Source organism: Saccopteryx leptura, chromosome 6, assembly GCF_036850995.1.
Source record: "Saccopteryx leptura isolate mSacLep1 chromosome 6, mSacLep1_pri_phased_curated, whole genome shotgun sequence".
In the NCBI taxonomy this organism is placed as follows: Eukaryota; Metazoa; Chordata; class Mammalia; order Chiroptera; family Emballonuridae; genus Saccopteryx; species Saccopteryx leptura.
This window is the reverse complement of record NC_089508.1, coordinates 161,572,040-161,589,258: the sequence shown is the minus strand read 5'-3', so window position 1 is coordinate 161,589,258 and position 17,219 is coordinate 161,572,040. Positions and strand designations below refer to the sequence as shown.

General features: G+C 43.2%; 1 protein-coding gene and 1 non-coding gene across 2 annotated transcripts in view; one reads left to right on the top strand and one right to left on the bottom strand.

Moving 5' to 3' along the window:
- PAIP2 (poly(A) binding protein interacting protein 2) overlaps positions 1 to 11,600 on the bottom strand; it is a 30,623-nt gene extending 19,023 nt beyond the window's left edge. Inside the window, exon 1 of the mRNA XM_066344624.1 lies at positions 11,470 to 11,600. The gene's annotated coding sequence lies outside the window, so the exon portion shown is untranslated. The remainder of the gene's footprint in view (positions 1 to 11,469) is intronic.
- Positions 6,143 to 6,249, top strand: LOC136377778 (U6 spliceosomal RNA). Its single transcript, XR_010746409.1, has one exon. It is a non-coding gene; the product is annotated as a U6 spliceosomal RNA (small nuclear RNA).
- Positions 11,601 to 17,219: the final 5,619 nt, after the last annotated feature.

Genomic DNA, 17,219 nt, shown 5'->3' with positions numbered 1-17,219 from the left:
TGAGTACAGGGTTGCTGGCTTGAGCGAGGGATCACTGGTTCAGCTGCAGGCCCCCCCCCCCCCAATCAAGGCACATATGAGAAAGCAATCAATGAACAACTAAGGAGCTGCAATGAAGAGTTGATGCTTCTCATCTCTATCCCTTCCTGCCTGCCTGTCCCTCTCTGTGTCTCTTTCGTTAAAAAACAAACAAACCCAGAAGGAAAAAAAAAAAGCAAAACACAATGACCAAGCAGCAGCACAATTTACAGAAAGCACAGACTCATGCCCAACTTTAAGTATTGGGATTATGTAACATAGATGGGAAAACAAATGATTACTATATATTGAGCTTGAAAATATCTTCAGAGAACAGCAAAGTGTAAAAAGTACATATTGCATTTAGAAAAACAAATGCATATTGCTTGGCCTGTGGTGGCACAGTAGATAGAGCACTGACCTGGAACGCTGAGGTCACCAGTTTGAAACTCTGGGCTTACCGGGTCAAGGCACATATAACAAGCAATCAATGACAGCTAGAGTGAAACAACCTCTTCTTGTTCCCCAATCCCTCCTCTCTCTGTAAAATCAACAAATAATTCTTTTTTTTTTAGCAAGAGAGAGGAGGAGACAGACAGGAAGGGAGAGAGGTGAGAAATATCAATTCTTCTCTGCAGCACCAGTTGTTCATTGATTGCTTCCTCATTTGTGTGTTGATTGGGGAGAGGGGGCTCCAGCAGAGCAAGTGATCCCTTGCTCAAGCTAGTGACCTTGGGCTTCAAGCCAGCAACTTTTGGGCTCAAGTTATGTCTATGATTCCATCTTCAAGCCAGCAACCTCGGGGTTTTGAATCTGGGTCTTCAGCATTCTAGACCTTTGTCCTATCCACTGTGCCACTGCCCAGTCAGAAAAAGAACTAAAATCTAAACAAAAGGTACTCATTCTCACAAGTGAGTTGCCCACTCAGGCCTTCCTGAGTGTATTCCTGCACGGCCAATAAACCCTTGCTTTGCTTGCTATACTTTGTGTCTTGACTGAATTCTCTCTCTCAAACAAGACAAGAATAATGTTTTTGTCACTTCACCGGTAACATCTTTGTGGTACCGTGACTTGGATCTTCTCGTTACTGATGGGAAACCAATCCTCCATTCCTCAGGACTCACCCCTAGGATGTATCCATAAGAACTGGTCAAAATTTTCCTGGCCTGTGGTGGTACAGTGGATAAAAGGTTGACCTGGAACGCTGAGGTTGCTGGTTGGAAACCCTGGGCTTGCCTGGTCAAGGCATATGGGAGTTGATGCTTCCTGTTCCTCCCCCCTTCTCTCTCTCTCTCCTCTCTACAATAAACAAACAAACAAAGTAAGTAAGTGCATAGTAGGAAAAGAAAGTGAATAGTTGATTGGGAAAAGCGACAATAAGACTTCTAGATATATAGGTATCATGACATAGGTAAAAATGTAATAGGTTTGGCAGCCGATTAGATACAATAGAAGAACTGGAAGATAAAAAGGGTTCAAGCAAAGTAGGGAGCAGACTGGGAACTACCAAGTTCCAGAAAAACAACACAAATGGGGCAAAAGCAGGATCTAATTATTCCAGAGCTGATGAAAAATATCAACATGTTTAAGCCCAAGAAACATACAAATCACAATATAAATATATATATATTATAGTAAAACTACAGAATATCAAAAAGTTCTCAAAAGCTCAAACAAAAATCAGCAGCTTTTCAACAATAATGAAAAGCAAGACTACAACAAAAAAAAAGCTACAACCCCAGAATGTTGCAGAAAATAGCTTTCAAACATAACTAGAGCCCTGGCCGGTTGGCTCAGCGGTAGAGCGTCGGCCTAGCGTGCGGAGGACCCGGGTTCGATTCCTGGCCAGGGCACATAGGAGAAGCGCCCATTTGCTTCTCCACCCCTCCGCCGCGCTTTCCTCTCTGTCTCTCTCTTCCCCTCCCACAGCCAAGGCTCCATTGGAGCAAAGATGGCCCGGGCGCTGGGGATGGCTCTGTGGCCTCTGCCTCAGGCGCTAGAGTGGCTCTGGTCGCAACATGGCGACTCCCAGGAGGGGCAGATTATCGCCCCCTGGTGGGCAGAGCATAGCCCCTGGTGGGCGTGCCGGGTGGATCCCGGTCGGGCGCATGCGGGAGTCTGTCTGACTGTCTCTCCCCGTTTCCAGCTTCAGAAAAATGAAAAAAAAAAAAAAAAAAAAAAAGAATAAAAAACATAACTAGAAAATTTCCATCCTTATAGTCAGGAATAGTTAGAACTACAAGAACTATGGGATTCATTCATTCATTCATTCATTCATTCATTTATTTATTTAACAGAGGCAGAGAGTCAGAGAGAGGAATAGACAGGGACAGACAGACAGGAATGGAGAGAGATGAGAAGCATCAATCATTAGTTTTTCATTGCACGCTGCAACACCTTAATTGTTCATTGATTGCTTTCTCATATGTGCCTTGACCGCGGGCCTTCAGCAGACTGAGTAACCCCTTGCTCGAGACAGTGACCTTGGGTTCAAGCTGGTGAGCTTTTGCTCTAACCAGATGAGCCCGACGCTCTATCCACTGTGCCACTGCCTGGTCAGGCAACTATGGGATTCTTGAAGGTAAATGAATCTAACATTTATGGGCTTGGTATGGTTAAAAATACGTAAAATATATTATTTTAACGAAAAATTTTATAATAATTTATTTAAGCCCAAACAACAACTGCTGGGAAAAAATTGTAAAATAAATTCGGAAAACCTCAAATGCTTAAAACTACTATATCTTTAATAAGATTTATTTTTTTTTCTTATTATGATTGGTCTACTCAGGTTTTCTACCTCTTTGGTTAATTATGGTGATTTATATTTCACTAACATTTTATTTTCTCTAGAATTTCAATTCTGTTATAAAATGACAAAGACTGTAATTTGCACAGAATATGACTTCTAATTTTTTCTGCTTCATAGCTAATTTGATTTTATGTTCCTCTTTTCCTTGATTAGGCCTACCAAGAATTTAGAAGAAAAAAAAAACTCCAGCTTTGCAATATGCAGAACAGTGAGTGTACTAAATTAATCTATGTAAGAGGGGGATTGTTGTGTGTTTTCATGGTTCACAAATGCAGAGAATCTCTAAAAAGATATAAAAGAAACTGAGAAGCAAATTATATCTGATTAGAGATTTGTATCTAAGAATATATAAATAACTATTGCAAGTCAATAATAAAATCACAACCAAGTTTAAAAACATGCAAAGGATGGAATAGACAGTTCTCCAAAGTACATATAAATGGCCAAAAAACACACGAAGACATCCTCAACATTATCAACCATCGGGAAATGCAATCAAAACTACAACGATCCCTGCCCACATTGCTAAATTGGTTAGTGTCCTCTGGAAGCACACAGGTTGCTGGTTCAATCCCCAGTCAGGGTACATACAGGAAAAGATTGATGGTCCTGTCCCCCCCCCTTCCCCTTTCTCTCTCACTAAAATAAATTTTTAAAAAATCCACAATGAGATACCACTGTACACTAGAATGGCTAGAAAATATATATCTACACAAAGACTGTTACATAAATGTACCTATATTAACAGTATTATTATTATTATTATTTTGTTTTGTTTTGTGGCAGAGACAAGGAGAGTCAGAGAGAGGGACAGATAGGGACAGAGAGGAAGGAAGAGAGATGAGAAACATTAATTCTCTGTTGCGGTTCCTTACTTGTCCATTGATTGCTTTCTCATATGTGCCTTGACAAGGGGGGGCCCTCCAGCAGACCGAGTGACCCCTTCCTAGAGCCAGCGACCTTGGGCTCAAGCTGGTGAGCCTTGCTCAAACCAGATGAGCCCGTGCTCAAGCTGGCGACCTTGGAGTCTCGAACCTGGGTCCTCCACATCCCAGTCCGACGCTCTATCCACTGCGCCACCACCTGGTCAAGCACAGTATTATTTTTAATAACCAAAAAGTAAATGTGACCCCAAAAAACCCAGATGATAAATAAATACAATGTGGTATGTCCATACAATGGAATATTACTCAACAATAAGAAAGGAACGAAATACTTGATAGATTATATCACGAACAATGAAAACATGGTAAGTGAAAGAAGTCAATCACAAAGGACCACAGATGGCATGACAGCTAAAGAGTATGTTGTTTCTTTTTAAGGGTAATGACAATGCTCTAAAATGGATTGTGGTGATGGATGCACAATTGTGAATATACTAAAAAACACTACTGTATACTTTAAATGGGTCAATTGTGTGGTATGTGAATTATAGTTCAATAAGAGCTGTTAAAAAAACTAAGAATAAAAAAAAACAAAAACAAAAAAAAAAAAACAACTAAGAATAATGGTTGCCTACAGGGAGAATTAGGTGGTTAGCGATATTTTCGCTATATCTTTTGAGTTTTGAATGGGTTACCTGTTAAATAAGTCAACTTAAACAAACAAAACCCCTGCTCTTGATTTTATTGCTCTTTCCTACTTATTTTTATTAATTTCAGTTTTCACACTATTTTGCCTTTTCTTTCTTTTTTGTGTGTGACAGAGACAGAGAGACAGGGAGAGGGACAGACAGGAAGGGAGAGAGATGAGAAGCATCAATTCTTCATTGTGGCACCTTAGTTGTTCATTAATTGCTTTCTCATATGTGCCTTGACCAGGAGCTACAGCAGAGCGAGTGACCACTTGCTCAAACTGGTGACCTCGTGGTTTCGAACCTGGATCCTCTGCGTCCCAGTCCGACACTCTATCCATTGCGCCACCACCTAGTCAGGCTGTAAAAATTGTTATTAAAATTCAAATAAAGTCCTCTTCTGTCTCCTCTTTTATTAATCTGACTCCACAGACACCATCTTTACTTACTCTGAACTCTACTTTGAACTACTGTGATTCTTTAACTTATGTATATATCTATGCATATTTTAGCATACTAGTTGTCTCTTCAGCAGTTAGTGAGAAACGATGAAGAAATTTTGGGGGCCCCTCACTCTGGCTGGGTAGCTCAGTTGGTTAGAGTCATCCAGATACACAAGGGTTGTGTGTTCAATCCCTGCTCAGGCACATATAGGAATAGATTGTTGTTCTTGTCTGTCTTTCTCTTCCTTCCTCTCTCTTTAAAATCAATAACTAGCCTGACCAGGCAGTGGCACAGTGGATAGAGCATTGAACTGGGACACGGAGGATCCAGGTTTGAAACTCCGAGGCTGCCAGCTTGAGCCCAAAGATCGCTGGCTTGAACAAGGGCTCACTCACTCTTGAGCAAGGGGCTGTTCACTCAGAAAGCAATCAGTGAACAACTAAGGAGCTGCAACAAAGAATTGATGCTTCTCATCTCTCTCCCTGCCTGCCTGCCTGTCCCTCTCTCTGTTGCTAAAAAAAATAAAAAAAAATAAAAAAAAAATCAACCAATGAATGCATAAGTAAGTGGAACAACAAATTAATATTTCTCTCCCTTCATTCCTCTTTCTTTTTCTTTTCTTTTTTGGTCTTCACGGTTTTTTTATAAATGTTTTCATTTTACTGATTTAAGAGAGAGAGAAAGGGAGGCAGGGAAAGGAACATTAATCTGTTCCTGTCTGTGCCTTGACCAGGGATTGAACACGGCAACCTCTGTGCTTCCGGACGATGCTCTAACCCAGGGGTCAGGAACCCATGGCTTGCGAGCCAGATGTGGCTCTTTTGATGGCTGCATTTGGCTCACAGACAAATCTTTAATAAAAAAATGTTAAAAATATAAAACAGGCCCTGGCCGGTTGGCTCAGCGGTAGAGCGTCGGCCTAGCGTGCGGAGGACCCGGGTTCGATTCCCGGCTAGGGCACACAGGAGAAGCGCCCATTTGCTTCTCCACCTCTCCGCCGCACTTTCCTCTCTGTCTCTCTCTTCCCCTCCTGCAGCCGAGGTTCCATTGGAGCAAAGATGGCCCGGGCGCTGGGGATGGCTCTGTGGCCTCTGCCTCAGGCGCTAGAGTGGCTCTGGTCACAACATGGCGATGCCCAGGATGGGCAGAGCATCGCCCCCTGGTGGGCAGAGCATTGCCCCATGGTGGGCGTGCCGGGTGGATCCCGGTCGGGCGCATGCAGGAGTCTGTCTGACTGTCTCTCCCTGTTTCCAGCTTCAGAAAAATGAAGAAAAAAAATATATATATATAAAACGGTGCTTGCTTTGGCAGCACATATACTAAAATTGGAACGATACAGAGAAGATTAGCATGGCCCCTGCACAAGCATGACACGCAAATTCGTGAAGCGTTCCATATTAAGTAAGTAAGTAAGTAAATAAATAAATAAAACATTCGGCCTGACCTGTGGTGGCGCAGTGGATAAAACATCAACCTGGAAATGCTGAGGTTGCCGGTTCGAAACCCTGGGCTTGCCTGGTCAAGGCACATATGGGAGTTGATGCTTCCAGCTCCTCCCCCCTTCTCTCTCTCTCTGTCTCTCTCTCTCCCTCTCTCTGTCCTCTCTAAAAATGAATAAATAAATAAAAATAAAAATAAAAAATAAATAAAACATTCTCATGTATTACAATCCATTCATTCCCTACCATTCATGTTCATGGTTGCAGGTGGCTGGAGCCAATCACAGCTGTCCTCCGGGACACCAAATTTTTATTGGATAATGCGTAAAGTCCACGGGTCGTTGTATGGCTCTCACGGAATTACATTTTAAAATATGTGGTGTTCATGACTCTCTCAGCCAAAAAGGTTCCCGACCCCCGTTCTAACCAACCAAGCCAAACAGCCAGGAAACTTGCGCTTCCTCTCTTTCTAAAGAAATAAATTAAAAAAAAAATTTTTTTTCCCCCATTAGCCTGTTAAGTAATGACTGAAAGTATTAAGCTCTAGACCCTACGGGCAAGTTATTTAACCTCTCTGTATCTCAGGTTCCCCATCTATAAAATGGATAATAATAGTACCTAAGCAGAGAGCCTGGCACATAATAGTATAATCTATCTTGGAGCTTATTAAATATTTTGAGCATTTAAAGGTTTTTAGAGGAAGGTATTAGGTAAAAATCACATGTTCAAAAACCTGTTGTAGTGAAATAACGTCACAGAAAAATCCTAATCAAAGACTATAACCCTAAACTGCAGTATAACAAAGGTGATGAGGTAAAGGTAAGAGTAAGGCTTGCTCAGCACTACCTATCATCACTACTGATAAAAACTAAAGGCACATTGGAAATACCATCGTTATTTATTAAAAAAATGACACTAAAAAATAAGAAGCAGAGGCATTCAAACTTCTGAACACACCATCCAATGTGGTAACCACTGGTTACATGTGACTAAATTTAAATGAATTAAAATTCGCCTGACCAGGTGGTGGCGCAGTGGATAAGAGCGTCAGACTGGGATGCCGAAGACCCAGGTTCGAGACCCCGAGGTCGCCTGCTTGAGCGCGGGCTCATCTGGTTTGAGGAAAAGCCCACCAGCTTGAGCCCAAGGTCGCTGGCTCCAGCAAGGGGTTGCTGGGTCTGCTGAAGGCCCGCAGTCAAGGCACATATGAGAAAGCAATCAATGAACAACTAAGGTGTTGCAACGCACAATGAAAAACTAATGATTGATGCTTCTCATCTCTCTCCGTTCCTGTCTGTCTGTCCCTGTCTGTTCCTCTCTCTGACTCACTCTCTGTCTCTGTAAAAAATAAATAAATAAAAATTTAAAAAAAAATTCAATACAATTAAAAATTTAGTTTTTCACTTGCACCTGTCACCTTTCAAGTGCTCAATAGATGCAGTTGCTTAGTAGCTATCTTATTGGGCAGCACTGCTCTAAACAATGAGAAAATGAAGGGAAAGAAAAAGATTGAATTACTGGAACGAAACCTTAGTCTATATTAAATGTAAACTCTTAAGGCACCTGTGCACCAGGGTGGTCCAGATCACAAAGGCAGTAACTAGGACATTAATCTTGGACTGAGTTCAAAACCCAGATATGTCACTAAGCACCAATAGGTTCCTTGATATGTCACTGAAATCACAGGCAGCAGAGTATAATGGTTAAGAGCATATAAACTCTGGACAACTTGGATTTGAATTCCAGCTCTTATTAACTGGAACATTTAGCAAGTTATTTCACATCTCTCATTTGTTATTTTTAGTAGGTAGTACTTACCACTTAAGAGACATCAAAGATTAAATACTTGTAAAAGCATAGAATAACATCTGATATTTCTAAGTGCTATAGATGTGCCTAAATAAATAAAAATAACCTATCAAATTTATATCCTCAATTTCAAAATGTGCAAGATAAAACTTGCTCCACTTATTTCACGGTTGTTATGATAGTAAATGTAAAAATAGCTTGTAAATTTCAAGAATATGCAAAAGCATAAAAGGAAAGGGGCAGGGGCTTTCCTTATTTTTCATCTTTTCATCTCCCATAATATCTATGAAATTGCTAACAGTGGAGTTTCTATAAATGTTTATATATTTTATTAACACTGGAGCATCACATTCTAGAGTCATAAAGGGGTAAACCTGAAAATGCAGAGTACTTATTGAAAAGATTAAAATCTATAAACTTATTCTGCCCCAAATAGGATAGATATTATCTACCTTAATTTGAGCTCTTAAGAAACAATATATAGCCTGACCAGACGGTGGCACAGTGGATAGAGCGTCGGACTGTGATGTGGAGGACCCAGGTTCGAGACCCCGAGCTCACCAGCTTGAGTGCGGGCTCATCTGAGTTGAGCAAAGCAGCTTACCAGCTTGGACCCAAGGTCCCTGGCTTGAGCAAGGGTTGCATGGTCTGCTGTAGCCCCAGGGTCAAGGCACTTATGAGAACGCAATCAATGAACAACTAAGGCAGGGGTCGGGAACCTATGGCTCGCAAGCCAGATGTGGCTCTTTTGATGGCTGCATCTGGCTCGCAGACAAATTTTTAATAAAAAAATAATGTTAAAAATGTAAAACAGCCCTGGCTGGTTGGCTCAATGGTAGAGCGTTGGCCTGGCGTGCAGAAGTCCCGGGTTCGATTCCCGGCCAGGGCACACAGGAGAAGTGCCCATCTGCTTCTCCACCCCTCCCCCTCCTTCCTCTCTGCCTCTCTCTTCCCCTCCCGCAGCCGAGGCTCCATTGGAGCAAAGATGGCCCTGGCGCTGGGGATGGCTCCTTGGCCTCTGCCCCAGGCGCTAGAGTGGCTCTGGTCACAACAGAGCACTGCCCCCTGGTGGGCATGCCGGGTGGATCCCGGTCGGGCGCATGCGGGAGTCTGTCTGACTGTCTCTCCTCGTTTCCAGCTTCAGAAAAATACAAAAAAATAAATAAATAAATTATATATATATATATATATGTATATATATATATAAAAAACATTCTCGTGTATTACAATCCATTCATTTGCTACCACTCGTTCATGGTTGTGGGTGGCTGGAGCCAATCACAGCTGTCCTCCAGGACAACACCAAATTTTTATTGGATAATGTGTAATGTACATGGGTTGTTGTATGGCTCTCACGGAATTACATTTTAAAATATGTAGCGTTCATGGCTCTTTCAGCCAAAAATGTTCCCGATCCCTGAACTAAGGTATCACAACAAAAAACTGATGATTGATGCTTCTCATCTCTCTCTGTTCCTGTCTGTCCCTATCTATCCCTCTCTCTCTCTCTGTAAAAAAACAAAAGACAATATGTAACATACTATAATAAAAACAACCATGCTTCCAAGCCTTTACAGTGAGTCTCCATCACCTAATTCCCATTCCTTAAAGAAACATATAAATATGCTATAATTCTTGTAAAGTTACCTATTTCCATTTGTCATAGACACACTGTGGCATAAACAGGTGAATTTGTCGAATATCTTTTTTTTTTTTTTTTTGTATTTTTCTGAAGCTGGAATCGGGGAGAGGCAGTCAGACAGACTCCCGCATGCGCCCGACCGGGATCCACCCGGCACACCCACCAGGTGGTGATGCTCTGCCCATCTGGGGCGTTGCTCTGCCGGGACCAGAGCCACTCTAGCGCCTGGGGCAGAGGCCAAGGAGCCATCCCCAGTGCCAGGGCCATCTTTTGCTCCAATGGAGCCTTGGCTGCGGGAGGGGAAGAGAGAGACAGAGAGGAAGGAGAGGAGGAGGGGTGGAGAAGCAGATGGGCGCTTCTCCTGTGTGCCCTGGCCGGGAATCGAACCCGGGACCTCCACACGCCAGGCCGACGCGCTACCACTGAGCCAACCGGCCAGGGCCGAATATCTTTTTTCATAAACCAGAAATAGAAGCACAAACTGTAAACACTGGGAATCTCATTTAAAATCCTTACAGAGGCCTTTTTCTTATCTGTCAACACAACCTGCAGCGGATGAAAATTCAAAAGCTATTTAATGAAAACTCAAACCAACACCTGATCAACTGCTCAAATGTAATTTGTGAAAAATCATTCCAAGGTACAGCACTAACCATCACACGCAAAATGGGAATTGTCTTTTGTTAAATGCCAAAAGCTGTCAGCTGTCACACTCTCTCGGGGCAAATTGGATGCCAAATTCTTTCTAGAGGTTGTGGTTTCTGTGAGATTATGGGGCGGCAAAAGCAGAGAAAACAAAAGGAAGCTGAAAAGGCCCCTTTTTGGAGTCACTAGAAAATACTACTGCTGGCTGCTTCAAGAAATATTTTGGAAAAAAAAAACTTCATAAGCCCTATATTTTGGTGGTGGTAGCAAGTGAGCACAAAGTAGTTGAGACAAATTGAAAGTAAGGTGACCAGAATCAAAGAATGGACGGGCCCTTAAAGATAATGTGGCTCAAAACCCTCCAGGGAAGTAGGGATTCCCAGTAACAAAGGTTCTCCTAGTTGAAGCATGGGATACAAAATTACTACAACTAAGGGGTATCAGAAAGCGAAGGAACGGAAGAAAGGGAATCAGAAAGGTATAAACCGGTGATCCATTGCCGAAAGCTCCTTTAGGACGCTCGCCAATCCGCAAATCCCTCTGACCCTTTCTCTCCCCTCATCCCAGATTCGAAGGGAGCGCGCACGCGCAGCAAGTAGGGGCTGCGCGTGGCGACGCGCAGGCGTAAAGTGGGGAGAAACAATGAGCTTTGTTGCCGAGGCGGCCAGGAGGGCAGGGGGAAAGGGCACCAGAGGGGGTGTCTGTGAAGGGACTGGAAGGAGTGTGGAGGGTGGAGGGTGTGGAGGGTGGAGGGTGGAGGGTGGAGGGTGGAGGGTGGGGTGGGGGACGCGAAAGGTGCCATCCCGGCAACACTCGCGCGCCACTGAGGGCCCGGATAAAGTGCTGCGAGACCCAAATCATAAATAATGACAATGAGAAAAAAGCGACGGCCATTTCTTAGAGAAAAAAGATTAAGTCAGTCAAGCCGATCTCTCGCTGAAAGAGACAAAAAATAAATAAGACGATACAGGGCTAGGTGACCAACTACCCGGGGGACCCTAGGCCCTTCAGTCGTCGCCGAGGTACTGTTCCCTCCAACGCCGGGGCTATTGCACCCTTTTGTGGTCTGCCCGAGGGAATCCCTCACCCAGAGCACGGCAGCGGGGACCGCAGCCAACGAATCCGGTCGGCCTCCGCGGATCTCCACAGGCAGCGCCGCTCCCCCGCTCGACGTGCGCTCCGTCCGTCGCCTCCCTTTTCCAGTCTAAACAAACACCCCAGCCCGGAAGTGACTTAACTTCCGCCGCCCTCGGCCACGCCCTCCCGTCTGTCAGCGCGGCCCTCCAAGGCCACTAGAGAGCGCGAGAGAACGCGCAACCTCCAAGTCTCGTTTCCCAGGCTGCACAACTGTGCATGAGTAACGGCCTTTTTAGCGTACCCTGGCGGCTGCCAGGTGTATTCTGAGACTGAAGTGTGCGCCAGCTAATCCCCACACATGCCGGTCTTTCGAGCATGATGGGATGCAGTGAGTGGGGAAGCTGGGCATTGATGTCCTTGAAAGAATACACGGACTTGGACTTACCTTCCCGCAGATCTTTTTATCATGTAAAATACAGGTGGTGGGCAAAATAGGTTTACAGTTGTGAGTACACCAATTTATTCTTCTATTATTTATTAATTATTGTATTTCTTATTATTAATCTACTTTTGCCCATCCCTACATGTAAATCTTCTGACTGAAACACTCCACATACACATCTTCCCGAAGACACTGGAGATATATATATATATATATATATATATATATATATATATATATATAAAGACATAAGGATATTCATAGCTATAATTTTAAAAAACCTTAAAAACCTAGTAGGGAATAGTTTAAATGAATTTTTTGAACTGAGTAAGTTATTAAAAAGATGTATATTCATTGATGTATAATATCCTTAAATTTAAAAAAAAGCAGGCTATAAAACAGCATTTATAATCTCTAAAATTATATATAGGCATGTGTGGGTAGAAATGCAAATATTTGCCCTGGCCGGTTGGCTCAGGGGTAGAGCGTCGGCCTAGCGTGCGGAGGACCCGGGTTCGATTCCCGGCCAGGGCACACAGGAGAAGCGCCCATTTGCTTCTCCACCCCTCCGCCGCACTTTCCTCTCTGTCTCTCTCTTCCCCTCCCGCAGCCAAGGCTCCATTGGAGCAAAGATGGCCCGGGCGCTGGGGATGGCTCTGTGGCCTCTGCCCCAGGCGCTAGAGTGGCTCTGGTCGCAATATGGCGACGCCCAGGATGGGCAGAGCATCGCCCCCTGGTGGGCAGAGCGTCGCCCCATGGTGGGCGTGCCAGGTGGATCCCGGTCGGGCGCATGCGGGAGTCTGTCTGACTGTCTCTCCCCGTTTCCGGCTTCAGAAAAATGAAAAGAAAAAAAAAAATAAAAAAAATAATAAAGAAATGCAAATATTTGACAAAATAGGAATATGTATAGGTCGTCAGATTTTTTTTTTTTTTTCTGAAGCCGGAAACGGGGAGAGACAAACAGACTCCCGCATGCGGCCCACCAGGGGGCGACGCTCTGCCCACCAGGGGGCGATGCTCTGCCCCTCTGGGGCGTCCCTCTGTTGAGACCAGAGCCATTCTAGCGCCTGGGGCAGAGGCCGAGGAGCCATCCCCAGCGCCCGGGCCATCTTTGCTCCAGTGGAGCCTCGGCTGTGGGAGGGGAAGAGAGAGACAGAGAGGAAGGAGAGGGTGAGGGGTGGAGAAGCAGATGGGCGCTTCTCCTGTGTGCCCTGGCTGGGAATCGAACCCGGGATTTCTGCACACCAGGCCGACACTCGACCACTGAGCAAACCGGCCAGGGCCGGTCGTCAGATTTTAAAGGACTTAATTATCTGAATGTCTATGAAAGCTAGAATTTTTATTTATTTTTTATTTTTAAAAAATTTTTTTTTCTTTATTCATTTTTTTTTTTTTAGAGAGGAGAAAGAGAGGGAGAGAGAGAGAGACAGAGAGAGAGAAGGGGGGAGGAGCTGGAAGCATCAACTCCCATATGTGCCTTGACCAGGCAAGCCCAAGGTTTCGAACTGGCGACCTCTGCATTTCCAGGTCGACACATTATCCACTGCGCCACCACAGGTCAGGCGAAAGCTTGAATTTTTAAACAAGAAAAAAAAATCACTTGAAGTCTAACAAATGTTTCTGTAGTAGTTTGATATAGCCCTTGTCCCTATGCTCACTTTTTTTTTAAAGATTTATTTTAGAGAGGGGAGAGAAAAAGGGGAGCAGGAAGCATCACCTCCCTTATGTACCTTGATTAGGCAAGCCCCCTACCGTATGCTCACTTTCATCATGTATGAATTATGCACATCCCAGTTATTACTGAGTCTTGAATTAGGGCCTAGAACTGTGCGGGCAAGTTGTGATCCCTGCTCTGAATATTTACAATTCAGATGAGGAGATAAACGTGTACTATGTGCCAGCACTTACAGACACTGAGAATACACAAAGCAGTAACTGGCATAATCTTTTCCATGGAAAGTAATTGTAGTACACTTTAGATTAAAAATAAAAAAATACTGGTGATGATGTGAAACTGAAATCCTTGTGCATTGTTGGTAAGAATGTAAAAATGGTACAGCTGTTAATGGAAAACCATATGGGGGTTCCTGAAAAAATTAAAAATCTAGCAATTCTACAACTGGGTTTATATCCACAAGAACTGGAAGTAGGGTCTTGAAGAGGTATTTATACATCATACTGTCATAGCAGTATTATTGACAATAAATACTTCAAATATGGAAGCAAACCAAGTGTCCTTTAATGGATGAATAAGTAAAATGTGGTATATACTTACAGTAGAGCATTGTTCAACCTTTAAGGAGGGAATTCTGCAAAACGTTACATCACAGATGAAACTTGACAACATTGTTAAGTGAAAAAAGTCACAAAAGATGTGACTTATATGAGTAGTCAAAATCATAGGTAAATTGTAATAATGACGGTTTCAAAGGGCAGGAAGTGTGTTTACATTTCAAGATGAAGTTATAGGGAAGGGTGACAGTGATGATTGTACAATGTGATCAGGTTACCACCTAAAAATGGGTAAGGTAAATTACAAATTAGAATGCAGATATTTTAGTTTCTTTGCGAGAAAACAAATATTCTGGGGACAGAACCCAAGATCATAAAATATTTGAGATGGCCTGACCTGCGGTGATGCAGTGGGTAAAAGCACCGACCTGGAACACTGAGGTCGCTGGTTCGAAACCCTAGGCTTCCCCGGTCAAGGCACATATGGGAGTTGAAGCTTTCTGCTCCCCCCTCCCCCTTCTCTGTCTCTCTCTAAAATGAATAAATAAAATCTTTAAAAAATATTTTCAAGATGTCCTGCTATCAGAGTGATGTGTTTATAGACTTTTGTCTACTATACCCAACAGTTTGCCCCATCCCCTTTAAAGATTTTTTAGAAAGACTTCTGTGAAATTGACTGACAGGGAGAGGGTGAGAAACATCAACTCCTAGTTGCTTTCACGTTAGTTGTACATTGATTGCTTCTCATGTGTCTTGACCAGGGCCAAGCCAGTGACCTGTGGGCTCAACTCAGAGAAAACGTGCTGATAAACCGCACTCAGAATCAGTGACCTCGGGGTTTCAAACCGGAGACCTCAGCATTCAGGGGTTGACGCTTTATCCATTACGCCACCATTGGTCAGGTCAGATCGACCCTTTTCCATTTCATATTTTCTGTTGTAAATTCTGTGGAAATTATAAAATTTACTAAGAACTCTAAATTCAAGGAAAGCCTAGAGCTAAAAATTTTAAGATAGATCTTTTAAATCTTACTACCTTCAGAACCTTCTCATCCAGAATGTTTTCCATCTAATCTGAAATAATTTATCATCTTCAAACATTTACCTAATTAGTAGCATCATTTTTTTTTTTAAAGAGAGGAAATCTGAATATTTAATTGGGAGAAGAGGAAAGAGCCACACACAGATTTTCAAGATTTTGGTGTTGAGAATGTTTTGGGACAGCAGCCAGTGGAAAGCAGTTTCTAAAATTCACACACTGCACTGAGAATATTCGTCCTTTGATTCCCCCCCCCCCCCAAGACCATTTGAAGTACCCTAATTACCTCTGAAGTACTACACTATTCTTTGAAACTTCCCGGAGGACACATGGGAACCAATACCAAGTAGCATGATAGAAAATGCTTCTTGCTTGACCTGTGGTGGCGCAGTGGATAAAGCATCGACCTGGAAATGCTGAGGTTGCCGGTTCGAAACCCTGGGCTTGCCTGGTCAAGGCACATATGGGAGTTGATGCTTCCAGCTCCTCCCCCCTTCTCTCTCTCCGTCTCCGTCTCTCCTCTAAAAATGAATAAAAATTAAAAAAAAAAGAAAATGCTTCTTCTTTTGGGTATTACTCAAAATGTTTGATCTGAGGGGAGATCCTCAAGTAACAGAGTTCTGGGCCCTAGGATCCTTCTCCACATAGAAACCCAATTCAGTCTGTACCTGACACTTTTCCTTGACCTCCTTTCGTATAAGTGGTCAGATACCCATTGAAAAAGTGCCTCCTGGCCAGGCCACAGCACCCATAAATGTACTGGCCCATCACAGCCCTGGTATATGTGAGCTATGCGCAGTTTCAAAATGCTGATAGAGCCCAATTCCCATCTGTCAGGAGTCCAAGTGCAGTCTCAAAGTCTGAAGCCACGATTCATCCCAGAAAACATAACTGACTTAAGAACTTTAATCAAGCTCTAACTAGCATTAGCAAGTTTACTGTACCTGAGTAATTCATAAAGATTTCTATTTAATTGTTCATTTGAAACTTCAACAGACTATTTTCATTAGCTCCTACTGTTGTGATTGAGTGCTGTGACAACCTGGCCTGTGGTGGTGCAGTGGGTGTTAACCTGGAATGCTTAAGTTGCTGGTTTGAAACTCTGGGCTTGCCCCATCAAGGAACATGTGATGAGCGGTCAATGAACTAAGATGAACCAACTATGGGTTGATACTTCTCACTCCATCCACCCTATGTAAAATCTTTAAAAAAAAAAAAAAAGGTATGACAGCTTGATTTGTGTTAGTGCAGTGCATAAGGCAATTACCTGAAACACTGATGTTGCTGATTCAAAACAAGCCAGCAGTGAACTGAGTTGATACGTCTCTCTCCCTCTCTGTAAAAATAAAACCTTAAAAAAAGAAAATGTGCACTGACCAGGCAGTGGCACAGTGGAGTGTGTCACCCTGTGACACTAAGGACCCAGGTTTAAGACCCAAGGTCACCCAAGGGTTTGAAGCCCAAGATTACTGGCTAAGCTGGTGCCCCCCATCAAGGCACATATGAGAAAGCAACAAAGAATCAATGCTTCTCATCTCTCTCCCTTCCTGTCTGTCCCTACCTCTCACACTAAAAAATAAAAAGGTAACATTAGTCAAGAAGAAAATGGGGGAGGGGGGAAACCCTGACCAAGCAAAATAATGAATTCCTAAGACTTCATTCATAGTCCTGCTCCTTCTTTGTTATGTCCAACTCTAATAAATCCCCCCCATATCACTTTTTAAATGTTCTAAGCAAGGGAGAAAAAGTTGACTTTGGAAAACAGTATCTAGGGTTCAAAAATGGGGTCTTCACTGATTTTAAAATGCTTTCTTTGCACAGGCCCCCAAGTGGTGATTGCTGTTTGTTTTCCTTAGTTTCAGTTTTCAAACAGCAAAACCAGTACTTCAAATAATAGTATCTAAACCAGGCATGGGATTACAAATGCTGAACTAAAACACTTTTTCAGCTACAGGAAAAGCAATTTCAAGTGCCACCTCTAGCCTGACCAAGCAGTGGCACAGTGGAGAGAGCATCAGCCTTGAGACGGGGTCACTGGCTCAGCTGGA